This window comes from Artemia sp. Qi Xiang Cuo, chromosome 5 (assembly GCF_049724085.1).
Source record: "Artemia sp. Qi Xiang Cuo chromosome 5, ASM4972408v1, whole genome shotgun sequence".
Taxonomy (NCBI): domain Eukaryota; kingdom Metazoa; phylum Arthropoda; class Branchiopoda; order Anostraca; family Artemiidae; genus Artemia; species Artemia sp. Qi Xiang Cuo.
The window spans coordinates 15069134-15085210 of record NC_142798.1 but is presented as its reverse complement, the minus strand read 5'-3'; the positions used below and the strand labels follow the sequence as shown (position 1 = coordinate 15085210).

The 16077-nt window shown below is 33.4% G+C and overlaps 1 long non-coding RNA gene across 2 annotated transcripts; it reads right to left on the bottom strand.

Moving 5' to 3' along the window:
- Window positions 1-13296, bottom strand: LOC148951847 (uncharacterized). Of its 2 annotated transcripts, none has more exons than XR_016141785.1 (3): window positions 12719-13296; window positions 3616-3713; window positions 1-292 (listed from the first exon to the last, which is right to left on the bottom strand). It is a non-coding gene; the product is annotated as an uncharacterized LOC148951847 (long non-coding RNA). The 2 variants fall into 2 exon arrangements; XR_016141786.1 differs by lacking the exon at window positions 12719-13296 and adding an exon at window positions 11665-12619.
- Window positions 13297-16077: the final 2781 nt, after the last annotated feature.

Here is a 16077-nt window from a genome sequence, read left to right as displayed (position 1 = left end):
AGGAAGCGTTGCAACAATCTACATCAGTAAAAAAAAAAAAAAAAAAAAAACACCTAGCCTGACTCAAAGCCAAAAATTCAAACTTGTACATCCGCTAAACTGACATTAAGTTTCCGAATTCGGCAATCATTTGCTTAAATCCATTGGAGAGAATCAGGGAGAGCTGGTATCAATATTACTGATTTACTTCATTTTTGCTTTAGTCACTTCAATTATCTTCTTTGCTTCTGGGAAGCCCCTGTTCCAAGCTTTGAGTGGACTAATTGACCGTCAACTGATACCTCAAACGATGCTATAAAAAAAAGAATAGAATAGGAGAACAAGTCAAAACATCTCAAACAATAATCATTATCTAACGCTTGGCTTTGTTGAGAACATTACAGTCAACATTAATTGTATAATAAAATGACTGAATTTACTATAAAACGACAGTAAAAGATTATAAAGACCATAGAAACCACCTGAACAAACCACTCAAACAGTAATCATTATCTGACGCTTGGCTTTGCTGAGAACATTACAGTCAAAGTTAATGTATTAATACAAAAAAAGCCTACTGAAAACACTGTAGCCAAATGTTTGAATGCACCTGAATTGTATTGTGAGTTTTCCAATTTAAAAACTTTCTGGTAACAATGGCAAAATTCAGAGATGATCCTGCATCCAAACCTCTCCTGCCATACTCAAATAACACATACATTTTCGTATTACAAGGGGTTCATATTGGAATTTGACCCCCCCCCTCAAAACAACCGTGATATGCTACGAGTTGGAGAGTACCAAGGTAGAAAAATATTAATTTTTATTAACAAGTTTAGTTTTTTTATCCATTTTACTAATTTATCTTAGCTATATGATGAAAATTACACATTGTATCAGAATAACATAAAAAAATTATTACACTTGTCATAACGTTTCTTCTGGAGAGGCTGCTTTTTCGCGTCGCTTTTTGATGCTTGTCGGTATGTTTAACGCATTTTGCTAAGACAAGAAAAAGATTTCTATGGTGCAGTTAGGATGATAAACCCAAGACGGCAGTGACTCCCATGATGTATCATAGAATAGCTTTCCTGTGTAGATACAAACCCAGAATTTCGGTAATGATGCTTACTCTCTTCTTTGGTGGGTTTGTTGAAGAACCCACCATATTTGTATTGGAGAAAATTTTATCTATATCAAAACAAGTTCAAAGCTTCACTAAGATACATAAATATAAATATTGACGAAGAACACACTACCTTTCCATATCAAACAAACACAACTTCAGAATAATAGGGAAATCTTTTCCAAGACAGTGCAATTTAAATCGGTAAATATTTCGGCCCTATGTCCAAGGGCCGTCTTCAGCACAACATTAAAGAAAAAAATATATATAAAACAAACTTACATTAAAATACGAAGTTTAAACTAAAAATGCTTTTAAAAAACGCTTTAAAAAAAAAACCTTTAAAACAGCCCCAGTATCCTTACTTCAACGAAGTTCAACCAGGACTGATAAATAAAATGATGAGAGAGGATGAATTCATTCAAACGAAATAGAATAAAATTATTAACTGCAAGTTTTCAAAGCTAATCTTGCTTTTTTAGCAGCTAGTCTTAAAGGTCTTTTTGTAACGGGGTCAATACTATTGACAATTGGTTTAATAAAATATTTTGTTAGATCATTTTTAATTAAATTTGAGCATAAAGAATTCAGTGAATATTCTCCTAAGTCCCTATTTAAGGAAACATTTTTATTTATTTTGAGCCTAATTTCGATTGATTCCTGGACTACCTGTTATATCCCCAAATCACTACTAATGAGAAAAGATTTTTCAAAAAGTATTGTGTGGCGGGGATTATCAAATATATGGCTAGCTAAAGCAGAATCAAAGGAGTTATTAGAACTATTAGCAATTAACGCTTTGTCTATGTCTTCTTTATGCTGGTGTATCCGTTTTTCTAGATTCTGATGAGTTCTGCCAACGTAGTAATTGCCACAATCGCATGGTATTTGATAAACCCATCTTTGGCGAGTAACTGGGGTTTTATCTTTACCGGAGTTTAAGAAATTTGTGATTTTAAAATTATTGTTGAAAACTAAATACAGATTGTTTTTTGTGCAAATATTTTTTATTTTTGTGGTGATTCTTGGGATGTACGGAAGATAGATTATATTAGAGGGTTTTTCCGGAGCCTCACATTGTGAAATATCGTTGATTTTACGAAAATGTCTTTTTCCCTAGAAATTGAATTTGAAAGTTTACCCTTGCAGTTTACCCTAGAAATTGAATTTGAAAATAAACTACCATTTTTAGATGTGCCAATTATCCGTAATGCTAATAATTTTGACTTCACTATCTATAGAAAACCAACACAAAACAATAGATATCTTCATTTTAATTCAAATCACCCCCCACAAGTTAAGAGACCAGTTGTAACTTCTCTCATTGACCGTGCCCTAAACATTTGCTCCAATTCATACATAAAAGCAGAAATAAATTTTATCAGAGATATTATTTTTGGCAACGGATACCCCATTCCTTTTATAAATAATACGATTAACCGTAGACTAAAAGACATTTTCGTAAAATCAACGATTTTTCACAATGTGAGGCTCCGGAAACACTATTAGAGTTGGAAAATCTTCTTTCTTTTGTTTAATAAATCTTTATTTAGTATTTTTCATTAAAAAAAAAACTGAAGAAAAAAACCTGAAAGCTTTGGAGTAGTATATTTTTTTATTAACTAATTTTTAAAACGTTTAAAAAAAGTGATATTGTATTTATATTCACTCTTGCGCCAAAGAAATTATCTGTAACGTCTGTTTTCTTTTGCTAATTTTTGTATAAGAAGCAATTTGAATAACATTTTTGACAAATTATAGCTTGACCAGATCTGTGGGTCGAAAAGGGAGTGAATAGTACCAAAATGGGCTGAAAAATTCGGATTAGTAAAAAAAATTCCAAATATACCACACCGTTTCAAGACCTCTAAATTGTACCCAATATGGTACAATTGTACCACGTTGACAACGCTATAGAAGAATCTTCTAGAAATTGGTCTATTAAAGCCTGTGGCGCTGGTGTCACCTGGGTAGAGCCTATATTTCGTTTATAGTCAGTTATAGTAAAAAAGTATAACAAACTATGAATCCGCTAGTAAAACCATGGATTAGACAGTAAAATTAAAAGAAAATTATAACCTCAATGGGTCTCCAGTTACAATTGTAGATTTCCTTAGATCGGTTTGCTTCTGTTTATTGCTTCAATTTTCAAGCACTGTAATGTTTACATAGGTTACAGAGTAAAAGTTTTTTTGAAACTTTTATGCGAATTTATTTAAATGATAAATAGCGTAGTTCAACATATCCTATTCTTACTAACCTTGGTCTGTATAGTACAATTTAAGCTAACCCTGGATTTAAAAATTAATTAAAAAGAATAATAATGAATTGAATACTCCTGATTTGACCATGTCTTCACTATTTTGGATTAATTTCTTTGCAGTTAACTTTTTTGACAGGCTTATTTTGTATTTGCTGAGAAGAGCCTAATAAAGATTCGCTAATGCTTTTGTGATTTATGTTTTGTATCTAATCAGAAAAATTCTTTATTAAAAAACAAAACAACTTACAAGTCCGTCCAACAGCTCCAGTGACTTCAGCATCTGGGATGGAAAGCTTTATTTCAGCTGCTAATGCCCGGTAGCGGGGGGCGTACCCTCATTCACCACTGCAAGATATGAATTTTATTACATCCGTGTTTGAACACTTAAGCAATGAAAATATAAATACAATAATTTAGAATTGCTGGAAAATATTTCTACACCAGGTAATTTAAAAAAAAAAGAGTACTGTAATTCGTTTTAGGAAATAATAACAAAGTAACAGCAAATACATTTTTTTAAGCATTTGAAACAATCTGAAAATGAATATTTTATTACATTTGTTCATCCAATTTTTGAATTGAATTTGCAGCCAGTAAAGTAAGATTTACCTAGTAAAGAGCAATATGTCACCTAGTCTTAGTCTTTTTCAGAGCCAAATCCAATTAGAGGGAGACAAGCCCTTTGATGAAAACCCAGGCCCAAGTAAATATGAAATCGAAATCCCAAGAGAGTATTTCAAACAAAAAGGATTATAAGATTTAAAAAAATAATTTCCAGGGGTGACACACTTCTTTCAGTCCCAGGAACTGCAAATGGCCCATGTGGAACAGAGGCAATGTAAATATCTGGGTTGCAGCAGTAGCTAGCAACCTAATAAGAGATGGTCACATCCAATGTTAAGAAATATCATGTCCCATAAATCCTAAAAATAGAGTCAAATCAAAACAAAAAGTACACTATTAGAACCGCCTTGTCCGAAACCCGTATATAGGAAACTTTCTGTCCATTGGCTTGAACAGCAAGGGAAATATATTGGCTTGAAAATCAAGAAATGTAGCACCTACAACACCATTCTGCCTAAATGGCATCTTTTTTTCTTTTCCACAGATAGCTTGGCAATGGAACATCATAGAGATGTTCCATGGCTCATTTTAAAGGAAATTAATGGGGTTAAAAACCTTTTGTAATTAAAATAAATTATTTTTTTAAATAAAATCAATTTTTTAAGAAAAACTCCAGATTTCATGTTAAAAATTGATCAATGACACCATAATTGTAAGTTGTAGCCAGGTCGTCTCTTACTATTGCAATTGAGAAAAAGCCATAGGCTTTTTCCTGTTTGCAATTTCACATCAAACAAAGAACATTTATTTTAGAGAAGAACCAGCTTAAGTTCATCACATTTTTTGTCTTTCTGTTAATTAATAAAACATAACTTTGTAATACAATGCAATTTCTGACCAAAATTACATTAAGGAACAAACTGAAGCAATAAAAGGAATCACTGTATAGATGATTATTTTAATTATATTTTTTAAGAAGTCATCATAAGTAAAAATTTCCCGTACCAGGAATCAAACTCAAACCAACTGGGTGATGGCCAGCTATCCCAACCACTAGACCAAGCAGAATATATTAAAACATCTGATTAATGAAGTTTATGTTAAAGAACAAGTTATGGACTTAGTTAGCTGCCTGATTCTTTGAGGATTGTATCTTACTATTCCAAAGAAGAAAAAGTGGTAGGCTTTTCCTGCTTGCAATCAGATTCCTTTATCCGGGTTGCAGCAAAAGCTAGCAACCTAGTAACAAACAATCACGTCCAATACTAAAAAAATATAGTAGCCCTTAACTCCTAAAAATACAGTCAGATCAAAAAACATACAATAGGAAGATGTGTTGTTTAACCTTGTTGACATCAGAGTCATGCTAGGAATTTCAATATGTATTACTGAATAGCCCTAATTGAGGGCCACCATAAACCTCTTTTAACTACCATTTATGGATTGTTTTTAGGGATGGTCCAAACTGATCTAGTGTTAAACATAAAATCATGTAGACCAAAGGACAACAGTCCAAGTCCAGAACACTTAAAGTATAGTGGCCGGCGGTAACCCCCCCCCCTTGGAAAATAAGGCTTTCTAAATTTGAGAATTTTATTTTAGTTTTTTTTTTTCTGTAGGGGGTAAGGAATTTCGGTACTTGTGTATTATGCGCCACTCACTCAAGTTTACGCTGTGTACAATTCCAGAACACATCAGTTTTTTTTTAGTTTCTTTGTTACTTTAGAAATCAATTTGAACCTGACCATGGAAACAATGGGCAAAGTTCATAACTTGCAGCCCTTCCCCCCGGGAACTGTGGGGGAGGGATTAAGTCATCCTCAGACATATCTATTAAATTTTCGACTATGCTGAACAAAATGGCTATCTCGAAATTTTGATTGGGTGATTTTGGGGAAAAAATTAGCGTGTGAGGGGGCCAAGTTGTCCTCCAATTTTTTTGGTCACTTAGAAAGGGCACTAGAACTTTTAATTTCCGTTCAGATGAGTCCTCCAAAGATATCCTAGGACCACTGGATTGATACGTTCACTCCTGAAAAAAACAAAACAAATAAACACGCATCTATGATCGTTATTCAGGCAAAAAATACAAAATTCAAAACTTTGGAATATAGGAACTTGTAACATCTCTGCTAGGGAACTCTGATACGCTGAATCTTGTAGTTTGATTTACATTAAGATCTATCAATTTTGGCGGGTGTTTCCCCCTTTTTTCGAAAATAAGGCAAATTTTTTCAGGCTCGTAACTTTTGATTGGTAAGACTAAACTTAATGACACTTATATATTTGAAATCAGCATAGATATCCGATTCTTTTGATGTGTCCATTGGTATCAAAATTCCGTTTTTTAGAGTGTCGGCTACTATTGAGCCAGGTTGCTCCTTACTTACAGTTCGTTACCACGAACTGTTTGATTGCTAATCAAAGTTTATGTTATTTGTGCCTTTCATTTATGTTATTTTACTGTGTTCATGGCCGTATATTTGCCTTTAAAATACACTTATTTGTCAATCTATCTAATATGCAGAATAATTGTACCAAAAACATTTTGCATGCACACCCACTATGCTAACCCCCCCCCCCCAATGTGCAAATCTATAGCGCAAATTTATTTCTAAAGTAACTAAGAAAAAAACAAAAAACGGCTGTGTTCTCGAATTTTACACAGTGTAAACTTGAGTGAGTGGCACATAATACATAAGTACCAAAATTCCTTACCCCTACAGAAATTAAAAAAAATAAAACTCAAATAAAATTCTCAAATTTTTAAAGCCTTATTTTCCAGGGGGGTATTTTCCGAGGGCGGTATTTTCCGGGGGGGGGGTGAACGCCTAGAACTATACATTACATACATCACAAAGAGCCAAAGAATTTATTGCAAAATGTTGGAATTTAAGCATTAATTATTTAATTCAAAACACCTTTGGTATGTTCTTAACAAATGGTGTTGGATCATGCTTCCAGTGATAGCTGCAACCTAGTTAAGAGCAAACCGTGGTCCATGGTAAACAAAATACAATATGCGTTAAAAAACGTCTAGAGAAAAAAAAAATTGTCATTTGTAGCTGATTCATGAATAATAACTATTATTTCAACTAATCTTAAGAGTAAAATATTATTCTGAAAACAAATTTACAGTAAATTCTGAAAAAAAAAAAATCCCAAAACCCCTCAAAAATGTCATCAGATAGAAACAAGACATGGAACATTGCCATTGCCATGGTCAAAAACTTTATTTTGTTATCAAACCCCACTTTAAAAAAAGAGAAATCCCTTTTTGCATGCATAGTACTGAAGGGTCCTCTTTTTTCTGCTTCTTCCTCTTTTTTCTTTGCCACTACGAGGGAACTAAAACATCATAGAGCTGTTTAAGGGTTCATTTAAATGCTAATTAATATTTTACAAATTTGTTATGGTACTTGATCATAAAGTACCATATAGCACCCTTAAAGTGCAACTTGGGTGCCATTTCTTGAAAGGATAGATGGCACAGGAACATTATAGAGCTGCTGAATGGCTAATTTAAAAGCCTTTTCGTCTAATTGCTTTTACAAAGTAGACTTGATAACACCACCATAAAGTGCCATAAATCACCCAAAAGTGCACTTCTAGGTTTCTTTATTGTCTTTAATTTCTTGCTAGTAATAAATATAATTAATGAATTAATTTCTAGCTAGTAAATGGATGATTTGAGACAGTAAATAGGGTAAAGCAGACTTTTGTAGACAATGATTTATAGAATGGTAACAGCTCTGCCTTGTGGCTGTGGTAACACAAATCCAAATCTTAGCAAAAATAAAGAGAACACAAATTTCTTTAAATACATATTTTAAATTCTTTAATAATTTCTTAGATGATTGATTTTTATTTTATTTACAATTCCTCAAAGATGATAAAGTCTAGAAAAAATGCAAAGTTCAACATATATTTGATGTCCTGTTTTGACAAAAACTTATGTTGACTTCTTCAATTTCTTTGCCTTAGTTGGGATAAGATCTTCTTAAAAGATTTATTGTCAATATTTGTAAAACCTAAAAAACACAAAAAATTAATTTCAAGAAAACTAAGCTGTTCTGATGAAAGCAAAGAGCAAAGTTGAAACTTAACAAGAAAATTACTGCTATGCGGTTTTATGCAACATAATCTTGATAAACTGTTTCAAGCAAATTTGCTTGTGATATTCAATATATTCGTAGAATTCTGAAAAACTAGCTCTTTACTGTGCTTGTTTTCGTTTTAAGTTTTGCTTTGTTTGTTTTAAGTTCCCATGTTGCTCTTTGCTTTTATTAGAAAACACTTTGTTTTTTTAAATCAATTTTCACCAAAATTGACTTTCCACATTTTTTTAGGGTGTTGTTAACAAACTGGAGTTATTTGGGGAATATTAGGGCATTAATCTACATGATTAAAAGTTTGATCACTGAAAATAATTAATACTTTTGCATGGCTGTTGTAAATGGAAAAACAGTTAGTACATAATTCACAAATGGTGTTTAATTTCCATTGAAGTCTTTATTTAAGGTTTGAAAACCTGCTGCCTGAAACAAACTGCAGGAAAACGCAATTCATATTTTTCACAAATGTTTGGTTTCTATAAAAGGATGATAATCAAAGATCGAAAATTTACTTAAGTCCTTGATTACACATCTGACAATGACATCATACTAAGATTTCCAACCTGCATGATTGGAAAGGCTGAATGGGGCTCTCGGACCTTCCACCACAGCAATACCCTCACTTCTATCTTTGCAAGTACGAGATACGTTCTACCTCGTTAAATTCATAATTACCCTTATTATTTACAGAATAATCCAAAATCATTAAATATTAACATCAAAAAAATATTTTACAACTGTCCTTGTTCAGAACACAAAAAGTAGATGTTGCCCAAAGGATATTTAATTTCCAACAGAGGTTGATTTTCCAAGTTGAAATTCAAGGATTTCTTCTTGATGATTATAAATCTGAGACTAGTGTTGTGATAGTAATGTCCCAAAATCAAAATATATGAAGCACATATCTAAAAAATGGTGGACTTTCTACACCTTGTTGAAAAACTGAGTCATGCCAGGCATTTCAATTTGCATCATTAAAGGAGCCAAATTAAATCCCTTGGACAAACGCCACTATATGACAAACCCTCTCATCCTCTGCAACTTAGTCCATGTAACCATGCTGAATCTCCTTTGACTTATGATGGTTCAGGGAATTGTCTTAAATAATATTAAATAAAAATAACATGTTTTTTCAACTGAAAATAAGGAGCAATATCAAAACTTGAAAAAGAAAACAGAAATTACTACATATATGAAATAGATGTCCCCTCCTGAAGTCCTGGCTCTTCATACTAATTTTTTGTAGAATTTTTGAAAAGGGTTTATTATTCTAATTAAACACCTCTTGTGTTCCAGGAGTCATTCTTAAAGAATTCAAACACAAAGTCAAATTTTAGCATGAAGAGCAAGGTCTTGAGGAGGGGCAACCTTTTTCACATATGTAGTAATTTCTGTTTATTTTAAGTTTTGATATTGCTCCTTACTTTCTGTGGAAAAAAAGTTTTTATTTAATTTCTGATTGTTTTTAAATAATACTGGGAAATTTGGCTCCCCCTCCAAAAATTCAAGGAAAGTAAGACAAATAGAAATAATTGTCTACAGGAGTTTTGGCAAATTCACTGAGCGTAAAATTCCCCATGGAGAGTTCACTCCCTGAACTCCCCCCCCCCAAAAAAAAAAGGGGTCGGTATGCTTCCCAATAATAAACGCTATAGATTAACAAGGGACAAACTTAATGACTTCCATACTTTTTTCCATGGGCTGTGGGGGGGGGGGTCATGTTATCTCTGGAGGCATAGTTTCTGGGCTTTTCAAATATGCTGAACAAAATAGCTATCTCAAATTTTGATCAGTTCAATTTGAGCAAAAAGGGTGGTGGAAGGGGGGCTAGTTGCCCTCCAATTTTTGGTCACTTATAAAGGGCACCAGAGCTTTTGATTTCTATATTAGAATGAATCCTTTTCCCAATATTATTGGACTTGATTTGATGCAATCACCTTTGGAGAAAAAAAAAATCCATGATCCTTCTTTGGGCAACCTTCTTTCGGCAAAAAATTAAAGTTTGTTAGATAAGCATCAGCTTTATTTACATGAAGCAAATTTGATGCATTCTTTGCATCAAAAGAATGTGCACAAGATTTAACATGCAAAGCTTCATTCTACTGTATAAAACAATGCAATGACCTATTCTTGGAGACCACTCATCTTTGTGGTATCCAACCAGAAAACTTGACCCACAACTTATTGAAATAGTCCAAAATACCCAATGTATTCCCTTTATCAAACTTACGTTATTAGCAAAAGCTAAGTAGCCAAAGCATACCACTTCTACAATAAAGGAGGGATAAATCAGATCTAGTAAACATTTTTTAATTGCTAAAAGTAGAACATTGAAAATCTGTTCTGGGGATTCCTTTGGTTCAGCCATTATTCACCCACATGGTAGAACTCATTAAGGTTAAACTCCAATAATTATTACACTTTTTCAAACACTTTAATTTTTCTCAATAATTATGAATAGATTGAAGAGTAGCCTCGCCCTTGTTGTTTCAACAAATAATATTTTACAGCTTTTAAAACAGCTTAGGTTGAAGCCTCTTTTTACAAAAGGCAGAATATGGAACCAGAGGTGCCCTATGCCAAGTTTTTTCTGGGTGGGGAGGGGGAGCCAATAGATTTGTGATATTGTAATAAGAATTACTTCAACTTCCTTTTTTTACCAATTGAGACTTATCTTCTAACCTTAATTTGCCCCTTGGAGTGAATTAAGATCCATCTTGATCTGTGAATCACTACATAGTTCATGATATGGATGATCAGATATCAAATGCACCCCATTAGTACTTCCAGGGAAGATCATTACACTCAACATCTAGTAACTTCTTGAAAGCTTCATCATTGGGCACCGAGGCTGTTGTATTTGAAAAACTTATAGTGGTTTACTACATGGCAGGAGAAAAACTGTTGCTGGTCTCAAGTTTTGAATAATGGCTGGAACTGCTTCTTTGAATGTCCCCTCCTGTCAGTGCCAATATTTTGGAAAGTTGACAAATGAATTGGTTTTTGTTTTTCAAAGTAAGCTTATATGTCATAAGCATATCAGTTCTTCATTGTTAGTAAACCAGTGTAGAAAATTTCAGCCACTTCAAATGTTCCTCATAAGGCTTGTCTCTCATCTTTGTTACTGCCTTAGTAGCCCTTTGTAGCACCCCTCTCAGAAGCTGTATGTCATTCATATGTTCTGGTGATGCTATGTACATTTCAAAATCCAGCATTGGCCTGACAAGGGCCTTGTAAAACTTCATGAAAAACCAGGGAGACCTGGTGGAAATAGTTTTTTTCAAGAGTCCTAGGACAGAGTTTGCATGAGACACAGTCTTTTTGCAGTTTGAATGGAATATACACTGGTTGTCAATAATGATACCAAAATTCCTTTCCTCATCCATACTTTGCAGCTCTTGCATGTTGTTTGCAGCTGGATTTACTATAGTATTGTTAAAACCTGGGTTGGACTTGCTGAAATGCCTAACACTACATTTGTCAACATTGAAACTCGTGTGCAATATTGATGGCCAGTTTTAAATATGGTCAAGTATCACTTGTAAGCATAGAGTGAGATAATTTGTAGTTAATTGAAAAACATCATTTAATTGATATTGAAGAGGGTAGGTCCTAACCTAAGACACTACCCTGCAGGATACTGCTGGTCACATCTCTCAGAAAGGATTCATTAGTGAAGAGCCTTGCTCTCTGTGTTCTATCAGTAAGAAAAGCTGAGATCCACTCCACAAGGTCTGCATTAATTCATTTAGCACGAAAACGGACGGAATTTCCGCACGGATTGCCAAATCCGCATAAATTTCCGCAATGTGTGAACGAACCATAATGCATAACGGTGAGGAATTGGGAAGGCGGAAGATAGCAGCATAGCTTGGGATGATTCTAATGCTTTAAAGAGCCGCAGCAATGCTTGTCCTACTCTTATATTTATGCATTTATACTGTATTTGCAAGTTTCCGTTTATGTCTAAACCTATTATTTATTACTTGATATTAAAATCCTCAAAATATTATTAGAATGTTTCTATTCATGTAGTAGATAGTCCTGTATGTCTTTGATGAAAGTGCCTTTTTAGATTATCTTTATGTTGAAACTTTTACGCTATTTAAATAAAAATTGATCTTCTATTTGTTTTTAAATATATTCAAGTGGGATTTTTACTATAATCTTAGCGCACATTTTTGGCATTTATAGTTTTGCCTTTTATTTACTTTTGGAATTAAATGTGTGTAAAATGAAGGACTGCGGAGCTGTTAGAAATTAAAGCTAAAGCGGCTTTCACATTATGTACGTAATTTTCGATGTTCAGTAGTTAAATTGCACTATATTAAATATCACCATTAACAGTTTAACAAGTTCTTTCACACGAGTCTGACGTAAAATCATAATCGTCATCTGAAATCATCATAAGCAATATATTCAAAAGTTAAAAGCGAGGAATGGATATTCAAGATCTGACCAAGTGTGAAAGGCCTTCTAGGTAGAAAAATTCGATCAATTTTCTTTAAAAATTAATATAATTGCCCACCCAGAAATTGCACTTTGTTGCTACTGTGTTGAGTTTTTCCATAACATAAGATAAACTTGCGTAACGCAAAATTCAAAGTAGAGCGTAAGTCTCCTTAGCACTGCCTACATTATAGACAAACTTTGCTGCGTAATATTACATACCTTGACATAAAGTTGAAGTTATGCTAGTATGAAAGGTTTTAGGGAGTAGTGTGGAAGAGGATAAGTAATGGCAAAAATTCTCAAGTGACAACTGGGCAGTATGAATTCCAGATGGCGCATAACACTGAACTAGTTATTGCAAATATTCTACCATTGGCAGCACGAAGACATGGGAAATTCGTCTCCAGAAATGAAATTCAATTCCTGTTCTATTAAAATCTAATTTACAGCTTTTTTGTCTAAGTGAAAGCAAAACTTAGAAGGGTTTTCTATTAAAGTTTTCGAGAAAAACAACTGAAATACAATTCCTGCTGTAGCCAGACATAGGCGTTCATTAAACGGAAATTGCAGAGCCTTTAAAAATTAAAACTGAATTTTTCTAGAGATTGGCTCTGAATTTGGTAAAAAGAGACTTGCGAGCCACTGGAAATGAATAATTTGAGCTGGAAAAGCTGGAAATTAGGTTCGCGGTGCCAAAAACGTTGGTTCACAACTACTGATGGTTTAACATTTTCGGACTCAAAAGAAGCACTAACAATCGGGTTATTAAAAAAAAATCGTCAGATGTTAATCTATTGATATTTTCTTTATTTCATATTTCTATTTTATTTACAAATTAGCTCTGAGATTCATGAGTTTTTAGAAATTGAAATCGTGAAGCCGGATAAGTTAGATATTGTGGGTCGGAGAAGTTAGATATCGGTATTTGAGCTTATGCAAACACACTAACTACAACTCAGATGATTTTTCCAACTTTATTTTTAATTCATGGGGATTATCATCCCACCTCCTATATCCTGTAAAAAGTACTTGTGATCAACTCTGTTGACACTTAAACAATTTTAGACTTAAAATAGATGCTTAAGGAAAGAAATTGAAACAAAAAAACATGTCCTCTACTGACAGGAAATTATGTAGTGAATGTTCTCATTTTTTACAGTTAATCTATTTAGACTATGTTCTGTTTTAAGAAAAATGAATTTCTTAGTCCGTCTCAAAGATAAAATTACTATCCTATTGTTTCTTCTTCTATAAAACTCGTGCCCGATACTTCGCAGATACTTGAAACTTGATGTTCAATTCAAGGGGCAATGAGTTTGAAAAACAAATACCTCTGTATAAGTTAAGATACTTGTGTATTATACGCCACTAACTCAAGTTTACGCTGTGTGAAACTCGAGAACAAACCAGTTTCTCGGTTAGTTTCTTTCAGCTTAGCGTGAGACAAGACAAGAGAACGAACAGATGGGAAATATATAATTTGGGGTATGTGTTTGCACATTAGGGGGAGGGGGGTATAACATTTGGACAGTTTGAAGTTAGAAAAGAATCCTTACTTCATAATATGCAGAATAATTGTACCTAACACATTTTGCATGCATACCCGCTATACTTTACCCGCACCCCATCCCCCCACCCTATTTTGCAAATATATAGCCCAAATTTGTTTCTAAAGTAACGAAGAAACTAACAAAGAAACCGGTTTGTTCTCGAGTTTTACTCAGCATAAACTTGAGTGAGAAGTGTATAATATACAGGTACCTAAATTAATTAATTAATTCAATTATGTTGCCAAAATGCCTTACAGTTGCGATTGGGGAATAAGGCATAGAAAAAGAGTTCGACATACACAATTGAGATATCAAGTCAAACTTGTCTGCTATTTAAATTTCCATTCTTTCATTCACCTAGCTTCAGCGGCTATAACTTTTCTCGAACAAACGGATGGTCAAAAACATCAATATAAGGGAAAGACGATTGTGCAGGGTCTTCGTCAAGGGGACGGAACCATTTTTTAAAACACACAATCCGTAATAATGCTAATATGCCATTCTTTCTGGAATTACGTATATTTTTAAGGAATGAAACACATTAAAGCTTTTCAAAAAATGCCTTTCAGGAAAATTGCTCAATATTGCCCTCTGATTGCAAGAGGAAGCTTTTAAATAAATTTAAAATGGTTATAAAAAGTTCTGCAGTCTTTTCAACCATTAACTTTAAATGCTAATTATCTCCTCAACTTTAGAATAGGAACGCATTATTCTGTTTGCATAGAGCCTTTCTCGATCGAAACCAAATCGTTCCAAAGCCTGAAACGGTATCTAAAAAACCGAGTAAGGGGGCGATACTAGTCCACTAAACTCTCTTTTAAATACATCTCTATAGCTTGACTTCAGTGCATTGCATACACGTATGAAAGATCCAAAGCAAAATGCTGTATTTTATTTCAAATCTAAATATCATACTAACTAGTATTTATTCGGAAGTTCAGATTTTTTAATTCGGAAAATTGTTTAAACAGATAAGCATAAAAAAGAAGCTTTCTAAAAGGCAGCAGTGTGTTATTTACTACTACACATTTTCGGATAACTAAAATGTTAATGTCACCGTATAAGATCGAGATCCTGTATTATCCGCTTCGAGAGGGATTTGGGACAGTATTCGAATTAAGAAGCTACCTGACTGTTTTGGGGCAGCATCAACTTTTAAAGCTAGTTTGTTTAACTTTTTTTTCACCAGTTCTGAAGTAATCTGTAAGTAGCCTAATTGATAGTTACAAACAACATACATTCTTATTTACTCTTCAATTACAAGTGTTTTTCACATTTCTTCCGCTTTTCCTAAATTTCTCTAAAAGAAATGGGGGTTTTCTGAAATTTCCACTAAAACTAATTTTAACTGTTGGTATTTTATGTTAACGTTCGTGTATTTATGAACCTTAATTTTCGGGGAGATTTTAGAGGTAAATTTCCTTTTGGAGAAATTGGGGGGAACCCCTAAAATTCGAAGATGGTTGAAACAATGGTAACTCATTCATGAAAAAAAAAAACAGGAATGTGTGTAGCTTTAGGCGTCATGTCGGAGATCAGGTACCTCTGAGGCTGTGGACTTTTAACTGAATACGCATAGTAAAACTACTAACACGGAGCCGTTAGATATCTCAGATCTTACTTACCTGAGTTTCGTATCTTATAAAAAAAAGCAGGAAAAAAAAGGATTCCGTATATTTTTTCCTTCAATTTTAGGAACGTGCTAATTATTGCTATACAATTCTCCTTTTCTGTATAACTTAACCTCCAATAACAGTTATGATATAATCTTACAATTCTGGTGAGAAAGCTATTCAACCTCCTATCAAAATAAATCAGATAAGTTAGGTTTTTCATTATAAATTATCTAGAGTAGTCATTCCTCCAATTACATCATTTTTCACACGTGGCACCCGCTTAGTATTAAAACTACGTATCAGCATTAAACGTCTTTTGCATTAAAATTGAATTCCTGAGTTTTCCTAATTTTTTAAGGTGTATATCGGTGTGTTAAAGCTCTGTTAAGGAATCAGATTTCACTTTTAGTGT